The sequence below is a fragment of the Balaenoptera physalus genome (assembly GCF_965194825.1).
Source record: "Balaenoptera physalus genome assembly, chromosome: X".
Classification (NCBI taxonomy): domain Eukaryota; kingdom Metazoa; phylum Chordata; class Mammalia; order Artiodactyla; family Balaenopteridae; genus Balaenoptera; species Balaenoptera physalus.
In genome coordinates, this window is record NC_138903.1 from 130,958,132 (window position 1) to 130,976,671 (window position 18,540).

The window sequence follows — 18,540 nt, forward strand, 5'->3', positions numbered from 1 at the left end:
AGTTAGTGAGCATTTTTGCAGCAGTTGATCTTCTTACCATCGCCGTCGTTCTTATCCATTTTAATTAGGGTGAGCATATGTCCCGGTTGCTAGAGACAGGCCCATGTGTGCTGCTGTCCCAGCGTAATTATTAAACAGCTTCCCCGTCCACGCTCAAAAGTACCCCGGTTTGGATGATAAATGGCATGTTCACTGTAATTACAAAAAGCAGGCTGGTTCTTGAACTGCCGCCAATGTTTCTCGCCCACCATTGCTGTCCTCTGTCTTTGTCCAGTCCCAGGACCGAGGCCACGTGTACCCTCCATGAGTCCTGGATCAAGCACGAGTGAGGACAGCCTGACTTCTGCCCCTGAGTTGCAGTGTGTCCACAGGCACGTCCCTCTGTCACTCTTCCCATCTGTAAATGACAAGAGTGGATTAAATGACCTCCACGGGTCCTTCCAGCTTGGACCTTCTATGCTGCGAAATTCCTCCATGCCTAGGGAAATAACAAAGGCCCTCCTATCAAGCACGAGTGAGGACAGCCTGACTTCTGCCCCTGAGTTGCAGTGTGTCCACAGGCACGTCCCTCTGTCACTCTTCCCATCTGTAAATGACAAGAGTGGATTAAATGACCTCCACGGGTCCTTCCGGCTTGGACCTTCTATGCTGCGAAATTCCTCCATGCCTAGGGAAATAACAAAGGCCCTCCTGCATGCCATGGGCATTTACTGGCCACCTCCCATAGGCAAGCTCTGTGGGATGCAGACATGTGCACCGTCTGTGGGGCTTGGTAGATGTCAAGGTGAAGCTTCCCTGTGGCCGCTCTTGGGGCCTGATCTGTCCCTTGATGGTGATTAAGAGCGTGGAGTCTGGAGTCAGATGCTCTAGCACTGATGACTTCCCCACTCTGATTCTCAAGCTTCCTCATCAGGTCGTCATTACTGCCCAAGTATGGCTGGGCTCCCTGGTGGGTGGGGCAGGCACTCCCCTCTCATCAGTGAAGGTTACAGTGGGTGTCTCATGGCTGTAGGACACCCTGAACAGTCCCTGCTCAGATTAAGCACTCTTTCTTAAACTCAATATCTAAGTCGCTACATCAAACAGGTGTCACCATTCAACATGCCTGAGATTTGAGACACCAAGTTCCTTAAAAAATGAGCAGTGTTCTATTTGTTTGCTTACTGTCAAGCCAGAATCCCACACAGTCGTCTCATTTAAAACACTAGAAAGCTTGTTGAAACAGTTGCAAGATGATTCCTAGCAGCCAAAAGTGGCAGCTTGGGGACAGGCTCTGTGCTCGTGACAACCCCGCCCAGAAAATGAATAGCCCGGAAGCAGTTCCTGTCCCAACAAGTGCCATCACTTCTGTTGTGGAGAGAGGCCCAAATAGCTCGGGGCTGTATGTTTGTCCCGGGAAGTGCAGATTATTGGAGAAGTCCAACCCAACGAATCTGTGCCACTCAGGTGGTCACTCAGGTGGTCCCTGGGAGTGGCCCGTCTTCCTGTTTCATAATAGCAAATCCACTTTACTTACACGGGAAAGACGCCAGACATAATTCCCAGTAAAAGTAAGGGACCCTTTGGGAAAAGTAGGGGGACCGCAAAGAAAGCTTACACTGTTGGCCCCAGGATTTCACTAAAGAAATGTGTCTTCAAAGGAAGCTGTCCATAGTAATTTGTTTAAAGGAGATGGCCATTAAACTTCATAACATAAAGGACAAAACTGAAATACTGGCCCAAAGACAACTTGATCAAATTGGAGAAAGTGTACAGAGCGCTGCATCCAGGTTGAGTGGCTGCACTGCCGGCATTCTGTTGTTCTTGACTTTCCACTCACTGCCTGGCACTCCTGTGCCCATTACCTTGCTTCATCCCTATGGCAACCTAGGCAGGAGCATCAGCTTTACCTGTGGGGTCCACTGGGGATTAGTGTCCCCAACGGGTGGGGATTAGTGTCCTGCTGCAGATGTGGATTAGATCCTCCATTTGTTTTACTGAATGGGTTTCTGGTGGAAGACGAGATAGGGCAAGAAATGAAGTCCCCTACCCAGGATAATTTCAAGGACAGAGAGATTTAGGGTAGAAATACAGGCTGAATGCAACAAAGCTCTGGTTCTGAAAAAAACAAACAAACAAACAACAAACCAGCTTTTTTCAATTAAAAAAGAGAGGTAACCAATTGCAAATGATTGCAAATCCGTGTGACTAGGTATTACAGTGCTTCAGAACCAGATAAGTACTCTGGAAAAATATTATACAGAAAAGAACACCCTTTGAATACAAAATTGAGGCCATTTGTATGCGAAAATAGTCCCTGGGCGTTTCGTAGACTAATCACCCCTCCTTTACAAAATTATTTCCCTTCCATTATGTCATTTGATCCTTACAGCAGCCCTCATTGGGGAGATAAGCAGACTGCAGCTATTACTGCCAAAGCAACATCAAGAGAAGAGTGTGGCAGGGCTGGACCTGGAACCCAGGGCTTGGATCTCCAGACCATTGGGTTTTCTACCTCACCCAGGAGTCTGCCTCTGAGCAGATTCAGAGGTGAGATGAGAAAGCCGGGCTTGGTTTCCAGTGGGAAGCGCTGGGATCAAGGCCCTGGGAACTGGCCGCGGGTGGTGGTAGAGCAGGGGAAGAGGGCACTTTGCCCCAGTGCAAGCCAACCCCATTGATGGGCCCCATACCCCAGGACAGACCCGGTGCGAGCACTTTACCATGAGCAGGAGTGCGGATCACTCTCATATCAACTCCGGGGGTTGGTAGGCTCTATTATTCTGCTCATTTCACAGATGAGAATGCAGAGGCACAGAGGGGTCAAGTATCTTGCCCAAGGAACACAGCTAGCAAGTTTGAGGTGATTTGAACCCACCTGGTCTGATTGCAGAATGTCCTCTCCAAGTCTCCTTGTTCTTCTGCCTGCTGGCTAGACCTTTTTTATTCTGATGTATCCATAAAGAAACTGCTTCCGTTTTCAATCCTCTTATTGGAGGTGGGCCATTATTCCCGCCCACGCACTGATGGTTGGGAAATTGCTCCTTGATTCGGTCCACCATTCCTGGGCAGCTGCCCCAGTCCATTCATCTGATTTTCCCCAAACCTGTCTCCCCTTATACCCTAGTAAGCGTATCCCGCTTTTGTTCATAGAGACTTGGGACGGGATTGTTGTTGCGTGAACGGATTCTGTCCACGTTTTCCTCGGCACACTTCTTAGAGTTGGGTTACGATTTAGTTTTTCTTCCTTTTTATGGCCTCGGAAGAACCCAGAGGGGAGGAGGGGCCCTGCAGAGTGGCCCCGCCCCTCGCCGCCTTCCGGAGCCGGTTCCCACGCCAGGCGGACGCTGACGCTTCGCTTCTGCTTCTCTAGGAGTTGGTAGTCCCGGGACTTGGCGAAAAGCACAGCGCTCTTCCTGATGTGGGAATGTGCGGAGCGGCCCGGTCGGCCTCAGACTGCGTGAGGTTAAGCAGGTTTCGGAGCCAGGCAACAAGCCAGCCCCCGCCCCGCTCCCCCAGACCGGACGGGGCCCTCGCGGAGCATCCACAGGATAGGGAAGGCGGGTCGGGAGGGAAGAGGTCTCTTAAATGACTTCTTCCACCCATCCCAGACACGTTGTAGAACCATGAGAAAGGGTAAAATACGAAACAAAAGTCAGCCCTAACCCTCCCAACCGGTGTGAACCATTGTAAACATTTTGGTATAAATAAATAAGTAAATAAATAAAAAATAAATAAATTTACTGGGATTTTTACAAATTTGGATCACACTCATTACCCAGCTTGGATCTTGACATTGTAATATTTATTGAGAATTTCCCAATATTATTCAACATTCTTCAAAAATGTGAATTAAAACAGCTCCATTATATTAATGAGCCAAATTAATGTAACTATTCCCATGTTGTTGGACATTTATTTTGTTTTCAATTTTTCACCATTATAATATCACTGAGTTGAACGTCCTCGAACATAGTGATAGATGATATGTCATGATCATTAAATGCTAGGCATTTTGCTAAAAACGACATTAGGGCCATCATATAGGTGTACGGAACAAAGGTGCCAGCCAGGGGACAAAGTAGGTGGTTACATCAAGCCCACTTTCTACTCTGCAGGCAAAGAATCCTGGACATCTGCCTGGAAAAGACACAGTTCATGCCCAGAGTGTGGACACCTTTTATGAATTTCCCCAAAGAATCATACAGGTTAGCAGCCCTAAGGGCATGGTCTCATTAATGCTCAGAACAAGTCTACGACGAAGGCACTATTACCCCCGTTTTGCAGATAAAGAAAGTGAGGCGTGCCAATCTGATGACTTCCCTAGAAGTAATGTCTAGAAGTAGAACTGTTAGAGGTATGTGGCCAAGTGTCCTACAGTAACATGCACATTTATACTCCCATCAGCAGCATAGGAGACAGATGTTTTCCTTCCCTCCTCACACTGTGAAGACCCAATGAAATGTTTACCAGACTTATGGGTGACAAAATATATCATTGTTTTTAATCTCTTTCTTTGCAAGTGAGGTTGGATTTTTTTTATGTTTGCTATTCATTTATGTAATTTCTTGTGGGTACATCCTATTGAAATCTTTTACCCACTTTCCTCCTGGGAGAATCAGTATTTTTCTTGTTGACTAGGGATAATGTTTTAGGTTAAGGGGATTATCCCTTGGTCCAAAATGTTTGTTGCAAATGTTTACTGACAAATATATCTCTCAGGTTAGGTTTGTTCCTGGATATTTTATATATTTTATATTACATTTGTGAATAGGAGCTTTTTTCTATTATGTGTTCAAAGTAATTATTGCCAGATTATAAGCAAGCTTTGACTTTTTGCGTATTTAGTCTGTGCCCAGTCACCTTGGTGAAATCTTTCATTGGTGCCAATAATTTTCTAATTTTCCAAACTATTCAGAGTTTCCTAGCATCAAAAATTTAAGGTAAATAAGAATAAATTTGACAAGAGATATGCAAGGGTATTAAGGAAGGCCTAAATACATTAAGAAATATACTGTGTCCATGGTTTGGAAATCTCCACAATGCAAAGATGACCATTCTCTTCCAAATTAACCTGCAGATTCAATGCATTTTTAATAAAAATTTCAACGTATTTTTCTCGTGGTATTTGACAAGCAGATTCAAAACTTTAGATGAGAGAACAGATGGCCAAGAAAAACCAAGACATTTCTTGCTGGAGGGGGTGTGGAGAAAGGGGAACCCTTCTACACTGTCAGTGGGAATGTAAATTGGTACAGCCACTATGGAGAACAGTACGGAGGTTCCTCAAAAAACTAAAAATAGAACTACCATATGATCCAGCAATCCCACTCCTGGGCATATATCTGGAGAAAACTATAATCCAAAAAGATACAAGCACTCTAATGTTCATTGCAGCACTATTTACAATAGCCAGGACATGGAAGCAACCTAAATGTCCTCGACAGATAAATGGATAAAGATGTTTTATATATATATAAATAGGATGTTTCTCATATATGTGTGTATATATATATATATATATATATACACATAATGGAATATTACTCTGCCATAAGAAAGGATGAAATAATTGCCATTTGCAGCAACATGGGTGGACCTAGAGATGATTATACTAAGTGAAATAAGTCAGACAGACAAAGGCAAATATCACATGATATCACTTATACGTGGAATCTAAAAACATGATACAAATGAACTTATTTACAAAACAGAACTAGACTCACAGACATAGAAAACAAACATATGGTTACCAAAGGGGAAAGCTGGGGAGGGATAAATTAGGAGTTTGGGATTAACAGATATACACACTACTATATATAAAATAGATAATCAACAAGGACCTACTGTATAGCACAGGCAACTATACTCAGTATCTTGTAATAACCTATAATGGAAAAGAATCTGAAAAATTATATATATATATATGTATAACTGAATCACTTTGCTATATACCTGAAACTAAGACAACATTGTAAATCAACTATATTTATTAAAAATTGAAAAAAAAGAGGCATTTCTGAAGAAGGGAACGAGGTGAGGGACATGATCTTACCAGATATCAGAGCCATCTTTATAGATCATTGGGGTGCAGAAAGTGGACTATTTGCAAAATGGTCACAAAACAACTGATTCTGAAAAAATGAAATTGGATCCCTACCATTCACCACACACAAAAATAAATTCCCTGGGAATTAAAGACTTAAATGTGGGTCTCCAGGTCCAGAAAAGATGGATTAAATGCAGTGCACCCTACTCCTCCCACTAATTGCCATGGAAATTAGGGATAAGTATCAGAAGACTGAGAGGTGAAGAACGGAGGGAGGACTGACTAGGGGTCTCAGGATTCAAGGGATGGCCGAGCAGTGAGTTCTCTAGATGTTTATTTGTTTTTTTTGCCTCATAGCTTAGGTGCTAGAACAGGCCACAACCCAGAAATGCAGACAAAAGCCGTCCTAAGAAAAGCCTATTCCTTCTGGCCAGTCCTCTTCAGGAATGGGAAGAGGGCAGCTCTGCAGGACAGAACCCTTCTGATAAAACCTGCTCTACTTCACCAAAAACGTAACCATTAAAGAGTTGATAAATTGGACTTCAAAATTTAAAATGTTTGCTCTGTGAAAGACACTGTTAAGAGAATAAAAAGACAAGCTATGGACTCGGCGAAAATATTTGCAAATCACAAATCTGACAAAGGACTTGTATCCAGAAAATATAAAACCCTCTCTGAACTTGGCAGTTAAAAAACAAAACAAAACAAAGCAAAGTGAACAATTCAATTGCGCAAAGAGAGTTAAACTGACACTTCACTGCAGAGGAAATGTAGCTGGTACATAAGCATATGAAAAGTTGTTCAACATCATTAGTCATTAGGAAAACACAAATCAAAACCGCAATGAAACATCAGTATATACTCATCAGGTGGCTAAAATAAAAATCATAAATAAAAAGTAAATAAAATTTTGTGATAACACTAAATGCTGGTAAGAATATGGAGAAACTGGATCACTCACTCATTCCTAGTGGGAATGTAAAATGGTACAGCCACTTTCTGGAAAACATTTTGGCAGTTTCTTATAAAGTTAAATGTACATTTACCATGTGACCAGCAATCCCACTCTTGTATATTCATCCCAGAGAAATGAAGCTTAATGTTCACACATAAACCTGGACATGAATGTTCATAGTAGCTTTTTTTTTTTTTTTTGGTCCTAGTGAAAAGTTGGAAACAACATAAATGTCACTCAGTAGGTGAATGGAAAAAGAAAATGTGGTACATCCATACAATGGGACACTACTCAGCAATAAGAACAAACAAACTATTGAGACACACAACAACTTGGATGGAGCTCAAGAGCATTATGCTGAGTGAAAAAGAAGCTAATCTTAAAAGATTACATACTGTATGATTCTGCTTATATAACATTTTTGAAAGGACAAAACTAGAGTGATGGAGATCACGTCAATGGTTGCTGGGGGTTGTGGTGAGGGGAGGATAGTTGCAGGTAGTACACTGACTGTGATGGTAGTTAAACACATCTATATACATGGGGTCAAATTTCATGGAACTATACATCAAAATGAAAAAGCCTGCATGTGAAAAGTAGTGAAATTTAATAAGGTCTGTAGTTCAGTTAATAATATCATACCACTGTCAATTTCCCAGTTTTAATAATTGTGCTGTGGTTAGACAACTATTAACATTTGAGGAAGCTGAGTGAAGAGTACAGGAACTCTCTGTACTATTTTTTTCAATTTTTATGAGTCTAAAATTACCTCAAAGGAAAAGCTTTAAAAAACACTAAAATGAAAGACAAAGCTATAGATGTTTTAGAAGGTAATACAAGATGAAATCTTTATAACCTTGGAGTAGGGAAATATTTCTTAAACAAGATACAAAAGTACAAACCATAAGGGAAAAGACTAATAATTTAAAATATGCTACTAGTAAGAGCTTCTGTTCATCAAAATAACCCCATATGCTGTCTCCTGAGACAGCATATGGTATGGCATCTTTTAAATATAGCTAATAAAGCAAGCAAAACTAAAGAGTATATTATTTAGACATACATAAATATGTAATAAAAATGTTCAAAAGTCAATTAAATTAGAAACACAAAATTTTATATAGTGATTAACAATCAGCAGTATAGCAAAATGGTTAAGGAGAAGACTGCCTGAGTTCAAATGCTGACTTTGTCACCAAATGCTGCCATGACCTTGGCAAGTAACTTAACCTCTCTGTGCTTCAGTGGCCTTGTGTGTAAAACGTGGCTAACTCACAGGGTTATGGTAAGGTTTAAATGAGCTAATGCATATAAAGTGTGTAAAACAATACCTGGCAGGTAGTGAGAACCATATAAGGGTTAGCTACTATTATTTTTGAGGAAATGAATGGCAGAGGGATGGAATAGGTGATGAGGCCATAGGAGAACTTATGTTATCATTAATGTTCTAGTTTTTGAGTTGGCAGCAAGTTCACAAATATTCATTATATTATTAAAATAAAAAAAATAAAACACATGATATGCCAGCATAGACCAGTGAGGATGGTATAAAATTGAGTGAAAAGAGAAGCAACACACTGAGAAGATATAGGTTGCAATACACACATGGCCAAATGATTAAAGTCTGGAATATATAGAGAGGTAGTCGACAAGCTAACAAGAAAAAGACAACCCAACAATAATAATAACAACAAAAAATGGGCAAATGGTATTACTAGCCATTTTCCACGGGTGAGGAAGCCAAATAGCCCATCCACATATGAAAAGATGCTCAAACTTAATAAATGCAAATTTCAGTTACAGCAAAACACTGACACTCTACTAGTTGCCTAGGGCTGCCATAACAAAATACCACAGACGGAGTGGTTTCAGCAACAAAAAGCTCTTGTTTCACAGTTCTGGAGGCTGGAAGTTCAAGATCAAGGCGCTGGCAGGTTCGGTTTCTCCTGAGGCTTCTCTCCTTGGGTTGCAGACGGCTGCCTTCTCCTTGTGTTCTCAGTCTGTCTGTTGTCTGTGTCCTAATCTCCTTCTCTTATAAGGACACTAGTCATGTTGGATTAGGGCCCACCCTAGGGATCTCATTGTGTCATAATCATCTCTTCAAGACTCTATCTCCAAATACAGTCACATTCTGAGGTACGAGAGGTTAAGACTTCAATATATGAATTTGGGGGAGGCACAGTTCAGTCCATACCATACACCCATAAGGATGGCAACATCTATTTCCGAGGAGAACCTGTGCACATGTGCACCTGGAGACATACAGGTGTATAGGAATATTCATAACCACATTTTGCTTATTACAAATGTTCACCACCAGTAGAAAGCATTAATAAATTACAGTAGATGCATACAATCAGATCATATGTAGCAGAGAAAATAAATGAAAAGCAGTTATACGCAACAATATAGATTAACCTCAGGAGCATCCTTTTTGGCAAAAAAACAAATCACAGTAATGTATGCAGTACAGTACCAAGTTCAAAAGCAAATGAAAGTAAGCAATATGTTGTTTAGATATAAATACAGGTGTTAAATTCAAAGAAAATCAAGGGAGGGCTTCCCTGGTGGCACAGTGGTTAAGAATCCGCCTGCCAATGCAGGGGACACAGGTTCCAGCCCTGGTCCAGGAAGAGTCCACATGCCACGGAGCAACTAAGCCCTTGCGCCACAACTACTGAAGCCTGCACACCTAGAGCCCGTGCTCCGCAACAAGAGACGCCACCGCAATGAGAAGCCCACGCACCACAAGGAAGAGCAGCCCCCGCTCGCCGCAGCTAAAGAAAGCCCGCGTGCAGCAACAAAGACCCAACGCAGCCAAAAATAAATAAATTAATTAATTAATTAAAAAAAAAAAAGAAAATCAAGGGAATAAACAACAACAGCAACAAAATAGAAGAGTGGTTGGCCCTGAGAGGGAAAGGAAAAGGATACACGTTTTAAAAATAAACTGAGTGGTAATTATGTGGCTATTATTTAAAAAATAATTATTAAAAAAATAATGTTGAGTCATTATTTTTTAAAATCTTGTACATACTTTATAAATATTTTCTATTTACTCATTATTTTATTTTAAAAATATCTTCAAGAACTAGGCATTCGAAGAATTTTAAGGAAAAAACGAGCTGGAATTGAACCCATAATGACAATTCTTTACAAACAAACAAGCAAACAAACAATGAAAGGATTCTGCGTACCTTCTCAGCCAACATTCCTTGCTAGGCAGCCTCTAAAGTGCTCTCTAAACATCCTTGCCTCCCTGTGTTTGTGTCCTTGTGTAATCCCCTCTCCTTGAGTGTGGGCCAGATCTAGAGACTCATTTCTAATAAATAGAATACAGCAAGAGTGATGGGATGCCACCTCCAAGATTAAGTTACAAAAAGCCTGCAGCTTCTGCCTTGCTGGTCCTCTCCTGATCTCTCACTCCTTTGCTTCGCTGTGAAGTGAAATGAGGAGACAGAATGTTTGTTGCTTTAGGCCACTGAGTTTGGGGGTAATTTTTATGGAGCAATAGATACAAATATAAACTCTGTTTCTAGGACTTACCTGAAGAAGTCAGACATCCCTACAAAGCTGTATATACATATGTGTTGATCATATTCATAACGGTGAAAAAACAAAAGTAACCTAAAAGTTCAACAATAACAGCATGGTTAAATAAATTTTGATACTTTATATAATGTAATATCAGGCAACTAGAAAAATGACAATATACTACAGACATTAACAGCATAGTAAGGACTATAAATAACACACTATGCCCATAAATTTCACTGCTTAGATGAAAGATACATATTCCTTGAAAGACACAAACTACCAACATTTACTGAAAAAGAAATAGATAACCAGAAGTCCTACATCTATTAAAATGAATTGAATGGAATTCCGACTTGAAAATCTTCCCACAGATAAGCCGCATGAATTCATTTTCAACTTTTATCAAAAGTTTAAGGGATATGTAATACCAATTCTACAAGAACTCTTTGAGCAAATAGAAAATGAGGGGATACTTCTTAAATTATTTTATAATGCCAGCCAGCATTACCCTGACCCCAAATCCAGACAAAACAGTATACCAAAAAAACACAACAACCCTAAACTAAAACCCAATATTCCTCATGAACACAGTGCAAAAAATGTTCAACAAAATATTAGCAAATTGATCAAGTAATATGTAAAGAAACCAAGTGATGTTTATTCTGGCAATGCAAAGTTGTCTCCACATTCAAAAACAAATCAGTGTTATGCATCATATTAAGAGTCTAAAGAAGCAAAACCACACGATCACACATTAGTTCATAATAAAACTCTCAGCAAATCAGCAATAAAAGGGAACTTTCTCTTCTTGAAAAGGGCATTTACAAAACAAACAAACAAACAATAACAACAACAAGATGCTCCTAACATTATAATTAATTATAAAAGACTGGATGCTTCCCCTCTAAGATTGGGAGCACAGTAAGGATGTTCAGTCTCATCACGCCTATTCAACATCACTCCTGAGGTCTTAGTCAATGCAATAAGTCAAGGAAAATGTATAGAAGCCTTCAGATTGGAATGGAAAAAATAAAGCTGTCTATATTCACAGGCAACATGATTGTCTATGCAGAAAATCCCAAGGACTCTACAGAAAAGCTTCTAGAACAGGATATAAAGCCAATATACAAAAAGCCAATTGTATTTCTGTAAAATAGAAGACAAATACAGTAAACAGTAACAGAAGTATCAATTTAAAAAAAGAAGAACCAAATTGGGGTATTCACACCATCAAATTTCAAGACTTACTATAAAGCAATGGTAATCAAGACAGTGTAGTAGTGGTGAGAGGACTGACACAAATCAACTGAATGCAACAGAGTTCAGAAATAACTAGATATAGTCAACTGGTTTTTGACAAGGTACAAAGGTAAAAACCAGCACAAATGGTGCTGCAACAATAATTGGCCATCCACATGCAAAGTAATGAACTTGGACCCATATCTTGCACCACTTACAAAAATTAACCCAAAATTCTTATAGTCTTAAATGTAAAACTCAAAACTATAAAATATCTGGAAGTAAATATAGGAGAAAATCTTTGTGACTTTGGCTTATGCAAAGATCATTTAGACAGGACACACAAAATACAAACCACAATAGAAAAAAATTGATATAATTTATAAATTGGACTTCATCAAAATAAAATTTTAAAAATTGTGCTCTTCAAGAGATAATGTTGAGAAGGTGAAAAGATAAGCCACAGATAGGGAGAAGATGTTTACAAAGCACATATCTGATAAAGGACAGTGAATCAAAATCATGAAGAACTCTCTAAGCTCATGTGGTAGGCTGAATAATGTCTCCCAAATTTAGCCAGGGCCTAACTCCTGGAATCTATGAATGTCACCTTATATGACAAAAAGGAACTTTGCAGATGTGATTAAATTAAGGATCTTGAGATGGAGAGATTTCCCTGAATTATCTGGATGGGCCCTAAATGTAATCACAAGTGTCCTAGTAAAAGAGAGGCAGGAGGAAGTTTGACTACAGAAAAGGAGAACACAATGTGTCCAGGGAGGTAGAGAATGGAGTGTTGTAGCCACAAGCCATGGAATACAGGCAGCTACCTGAAGCTGGGAGAGGCAAGGAATGGATTCTCCCCCAGAGCCTCCAGAAGGAACCCACCCTGCTGATACTTTGATTGACACCTTGATTGACACTCCAGAAGACTCAGTTTGGACTTCTGGCTTCCAGAACTATATGAAAATTTATTTATGTTGTTGTAAGCTTTTATATATAGGATGGATAAACAACAAGGTCCTACTGTATAGCACAGAGAACTATATCCAATATCCTATGATAAAACCATAATGGAAAAGAATATTTTTAAAAAAGAATGTATATATATGTATAACTGAATCACTTTGCTGTACAGCAGAAATTAACACAACATTGTAAATCAACTAGACTTCAATAAAAAATATTGATAAAATTTTAAAAATTTAAAAAGAATTTATTTCTGTTGTTTTGAGCCATTAAGTGTGTAGTAATTTGCTACAGCAGCCCTAAGAAATTAATATAGCTCAGCAGTGAGCAGACAGCCTAATTAGAAAATGGGCAAAACTTGAACTGACACTTCACCAAAGAATGGCAAATACGCACATGAAAACATGCTCGACATCATTAGTCATTAGAGAAAAAGCAAATTAAAACAACAATGAGATATCATTATACACCTAACAGAGTGGCTAAAATTTAATAAAGAAATGACCATGTGGGGCAACTAGACTTCTCATAGTTTGGTGGTGGGAATACAAAATGGTACAGACATTTTGGACAACAGTTTCTTATAAAGTTATACATACCTTTACCATAAACCCAGCAATCCCACTCTTAAGTATATAATCAAGAGAAATAAAGACATGCCCATTAAAGAAAGCTGTACGTGAATATTCATAATAGCTTTATTCATGATTACTAAAAGCTGGAAGCAACCCAAGTGTCCCTCAACCAGTGAATGGTAAACAAATTGAGGTACATCCATACAATAGAATACTAATTAGCAATAAAAATAATTATTGATATATAACAATGTGAATGAATCGCAGAGAACATTGTTCTAAGTGAACTAAGCTAGACCAAAAGTCTACGTACTCTGTTATTCCATTTATATGATATTCTGGAAAAATTAAAACTGCTGGGATAGAAACCAGATCATTGGTTGCCAGGGATCTGATCCAGAGGTGGGAGAAGGCAATTTAACTACAAAGGGGCATGAGAGGACTATTTGGGATAATGGAAAAATTCACTCTCTTGATTATGGTGATAATTACACGACTGTATACATTTATAAAAATGCATAGAAATGTACACTTTAAAAGGATGAATTTTACTGTAAGTAAATTATATTTCAGTAAACAAAAAGACAATTTGAAAATTGGTACAAGCACTATGTTGAAAAAAATCACAATGTAGATCAATGGTTATGGACACTGGAAATTGTCCTTGAATATGTTTAAGTGGGAAAAAAAGTTTGCAAAATAGCAATTAAGGAAAAAACGATGTGTGTGGTTACATACACCCATCCATCCATACATACACATGTGCATATATTTATATATCTGGAAGAAAATACATAAAAATGTTCATCGTGGTCATCCATGGGTGTTAGGATCTCTCATTCATTCACTCCCTCTGTGATATGTGGCCTTGGAAAAGACATTTTCCCTCTTTTGACCTTAATTTTTTCATTAGCAAGGTGACAGAACTGTACTAACATATTTCTGTCTCAGGGCCTTTGTACTTGCTCTTCTTCCCTCACTGTTCCCTTGGCCTGGGACATGGCTTGGCTCATAGCCACACAGCAGGAGGCGAGCGGCAGACAAGCGAGCAAGTGAGCGAAGCTTCATCTGTATTTACAGCTGGTACAGGTCCATGGCCTGGGGGTTGGGGACCCCTGTTCTAGCGGGACAAACAGACAATAGGCATAATACGTATATAAGACAACGTTGGACAGTGATAACTGCCATGAAGAAGATATAAAACAGAGTAAGGACACTGAGAGTGATGGGGGTTTTTGCAGTCCGTGACCTGTTAGGAACCGGGCCACACAGCAAGAGGTGAGTGGTGGGTGAGAGAGTGAAGTTTCATCTGTATTTACAGCTGCTCCCCATCATTCGCATTACTGCCTGAGCTCCGCCTCGAGTCAGATCAGCTGCCACATTAGATTCTCATAGGAGCGCAAACCCTACTGTGAACTGCACATGGGAGGGATCTAGGTTGCACTCTCCTTATGAGAATCTAATGCCTGATGATCTGAGGTGGAGCTGAGGCAGTGATGCTAGCGCTGGGGAGCGGCTGCAAATACAGATTATCATTAGCAGAGAGGTTTGACTGCACAGAGACCATAATAAATCAACCGCTTGCAGATTCATATCAAAACCCTGTCAGTGAGTGGCAAGTGAAAATAAGCTCAGGGCTCCCACTGATTCTGCATTATGGTGAGTTATATAATTACTTCATTATCTATTACAATGTGATAATAATAGAAATAAAGTGCACAATAAATGTAATGCGCTTGAATCATCCCCAAACCATCCCCCCACCCCCACCCCGGTCCGTGGAAAAACTGTCTTCCACGAAACCGGTCCCTGGTGACAAAAAGTTGGGGACCGCTGTGCTAGAATATGAGCTCTGTGAAGAACTTGTTTGTTTTCTTCACTGCTGTTTCCCAAGCACCGAGAACAACGCAGGCACGTAGTAGGTGCTCAATAAATACTTATTGAATAGTTGGATGACTACATCTTCCGAGGGATCCTTCTAAAATCTGTCACCTCCTCCAAAATGTTCACGATCTTAAGGAACTTACAATCCAATTGCAGGGACACAATGCAAAAGTGAAACGGCTACCACCTCTGTCACCATGAGCAGCACTGAAACAGAAGGAGGGGGAAGAGTTGAGTCAGGAAGCAAAGAGGGGACTTGGAATTGGCAAAGTGACTTTTGAGGATAGCCTTTGTGTGTCTGGGGTGTGGGGATGCCAACGAGGGGGACTCTTGTGATAAATCCTGCCCTCAGAATATGCCTTGACCTTACAACTCTTTCAGGAGTCATTCCTCCAAGAAACGCAGGAAACACTCTCTGAATCCTGCACAGCCAAAACTTCTGTAGTTCATGCATCACTAAAAATTCAGGACACGCCCAGTCTGTTCCACCAGCCTTCCCAGGTAAGAGGAAGCCCAGCTCAAGAAAAAAGTGATGTGGTCCCATGGGAGTGGCAAGGCTAGAGCCAAGCTTCCTACTGCAGGCCCTCATTAGCTAAGATGCTGAAGGGCTTTGGCTCCCCCAGCCACCTCTGTGCCAGCTGCCAGGGTCATGTTTGCTCCACAGAGGCCCAGCAGCTGCCAGACTTGGCCACAAGTGTTTACCCTGCTGTGCTGGCCATGGCCCCGGTTCCTTGCCTGCTTCTGTGCCTTCTGTAACTCAGCAGCAACTCAAGGCACTTGGTCTCCAAGAGTTCTCTCTCGAAGGATCGCCTCCCCAAAAGATGCTTCTGGGCATAAGCAACCCTGGGGCCCTTAGTGAGGGTTAGAAAAACTGCGAGATGGCCAGCCCCAAGCTGCAGATTCAAGATGATGCAGTTACTACACAAGTCTCTCCATGAGGCCCATAATGACCATCATCTCTAAAGTTGCAATCCCTACCTGCCTACTCCCAACTTCTCTTACCTGATGTTTATTATTTATCATTATTTCTTGTACATCATTTATCATTTCCTAATGCAATTTCCTTTGTTGTTGTTGCTGTTAATTGTTCATCTCCCTCTACTAGGATTTAAGTTCAATAAGGGCAAAGATTTTCATCGGTTTTGTTCACTGATGTATATACTCACAGTGCCTAAAATAATTGCCACTGCTTAAATAGAGCTTACTATGCGCCAAGCCAGGTTTTAAGCACTCAGTATCAATTAAATCATTTATAATCCTCACAAGAACCTATGAGGAAGGTGCTATTATGTTCCCCATTTTACTGATTAAGCAACTGAGGAACAGAGAAGTTAAGTAACTTGTCCAAGGTCACATAGCTAGTAAGTGACAGAAATGGCATTTGAACCCAGGCTTACCCATAACCGCTAGGGTGCTCCACCAAAGAACGAAACAAAACAGCGCCTTGTACGAAGTAGGCACTCCATAAGTGAATGAATGATTGAATCAATGAATGGAACTGTGAAGTGTTCCCCCTCGTGTGGAAAATCTGGTCTTCCATTCCACCACCGCCACCATCACGCGTGTCTCTCCCCAGGAAGCTCTCAGGACAATGAAAGCCTATGTGTTTTCTCAACAGCCCTGCCTCCATCCCTCCTTCTCAGTATCCCTTCCTCCCCTCCTTTCCTCTGTGCTCAATAAATGAACAATGGGAAGGGAGGTCTGAGCGAGGGAGAGAGACGCGATACCCAGTACACCAGCGCTGATCCAGGAGCAGACTGATGCAGAGCAGATCGAGATGAGTGCCGAAGAAGGGGACATCTCGGATGGTGGGGATGAAGAACTAGGTCTTGACATTGAAAACTGCTTTACTGAAGAGGTGGCATTTTGGCTGAACTATTAAAGATGAGTGGGATTTCCAGATTATCAGTGAGAAGTGCATTCCGAGCCCCCAAGGCTGTTGGAATTGTAAATTGGGGACAGAGGGTTCCACCTTCCACCGAGGGTGGTGGGGTGGGAGAGAGAGAGACTAGGCTTTGTGAGCTGTGTTTGTCAGCGAGGGAAGAGGTGCCCAGGGTCTGCCCCGAGTTGAGGAACAGAGGGACCTGTTCAGTGTTGGCTGACACCCCTCGTCTACAGGGATGACGTCTTTCCTTGAGCTTCCAAGTCACACCTGAGGGAGGTACGGGCTGGTGTTCTTGGTCCTGTCACATCACAGGGACCCATAGGGTGATCTTCCCCAACAGGGCCTCCCTCCTCCTTTCTTTTATGCCTCCTTTCCTGCTCTCTCCCATCTGTCCACGCAATCTCATTTCCAGTTCCCTTGTATATCACCATCTTACCTGCAGCCACCTCTGCATCTCACTTGGGCCCCGCCGCCTTGCCTGGGTGGTGGCAAAGACTGATCTCTGGACCCACTGTGCCCTCGCCTTGCTGGGCTCGTGGTCAAGCAGGCAAGCAGCAAGGCTCTGGTAGGTTCCAACTATGTGCCAGGCCTTGGGCCAGGGAAGCCATTCCCCTCCCCTCAGCCCCGTGGCCAGTGCCTTGGCTTCACCATCTGGGAAATGAAAGGGTTGGATTCTGTGATCTTGAAAGTTCCTTCCAGCTGCAACTTTCTAGGGGAGTATTTGAATGCCCTCCTTTTGAAGCTCCGAGTTCTGTAGGGAAATGATTACCATAAAAATGTTTCCAGGTTGGTGCACTGGCTTCTGTCAGGGCCTCACTGTTTGACAACCACTGTGCAGACTTAAGTGATATTTACACACAAAAATGTTTTACTGTGGGACGCCATCATTACCCCAATGTCAGGGGCCAAGGATAACACCCCATTACAGGCCTTCCCTGTTACATGAAGAAAGAAAGATTCATTCACTCATTCAGCTAAGCCCAACTGTGTACACAAATCTGTAGTAGGTGCTATAAAAAATAGGCCTGATCTCACCAAGGGCTCAGACAACACAAAATCATCCGATCTGGGGAGGAAAGGACTACTCATCTAAGAGCATCCACCCTCCACTTCCACCTCCACCCCAGGGGAAGAGCCCACCAAGGGGGCAGATGCTTGCGTGCAGCAGCTCTAATAGTCTGACAGGTAGAAAGCGATTCTTGAGGATGAGAGGAAGCAAACTCCCCATGGCTTCTGCCCTTGGATCCTAGGTCTCTACCTGCTCCGCTCTGTACTCCCTACTCATTTCATCTCCCTTCCCTGTGAAAGCCCTTCAAACACCTGAAGACAGAGCTCTTCCAGTCCTTTTCTTCCTCAGGCTACATGGCCTGTTCCTGCAGCCATTCCTCAGGTGACACCAGTGTGCGAGAGGCTTACCACCCACTGTACTGACTCTCTGCTCTCATTCCTTTGAAGCAGCTTCCGATGTTTC

The 18,540-nt window shown here is 41.6% G+C and overlaps 1 long non-coding RNA gene across 2 annotated transcripts; it reads right to left on the minus strand.

Moving 5' to 3' along the window:
- Positions 1-523: 523 nt before the first annotated feature.
- Positions 524-17,019, minus strand: LOC309651828. 2 transcript variants are annotated; one of them, XR_014258424.1, is made up of 4 exons: positions 10,178-17,019; positions 9,915-9,949; positions 2,855-9,232; positions 524-586 (listed from the first exon to the last, which is right to left on the minus strand). It is a non-coding gene; the product is annotated as an uncharacterized lncRNA (long non-coding RNA). The 2 variants fall into 2 exon arrangements; XR_014258425.1 differs by lacking the exon at positions 524-586 and having other exon boundaries at positions 2,382-9,232.
- Between the last annotated feature and the right edge of the window lie 1,521 nt (positions 17,020-18,540).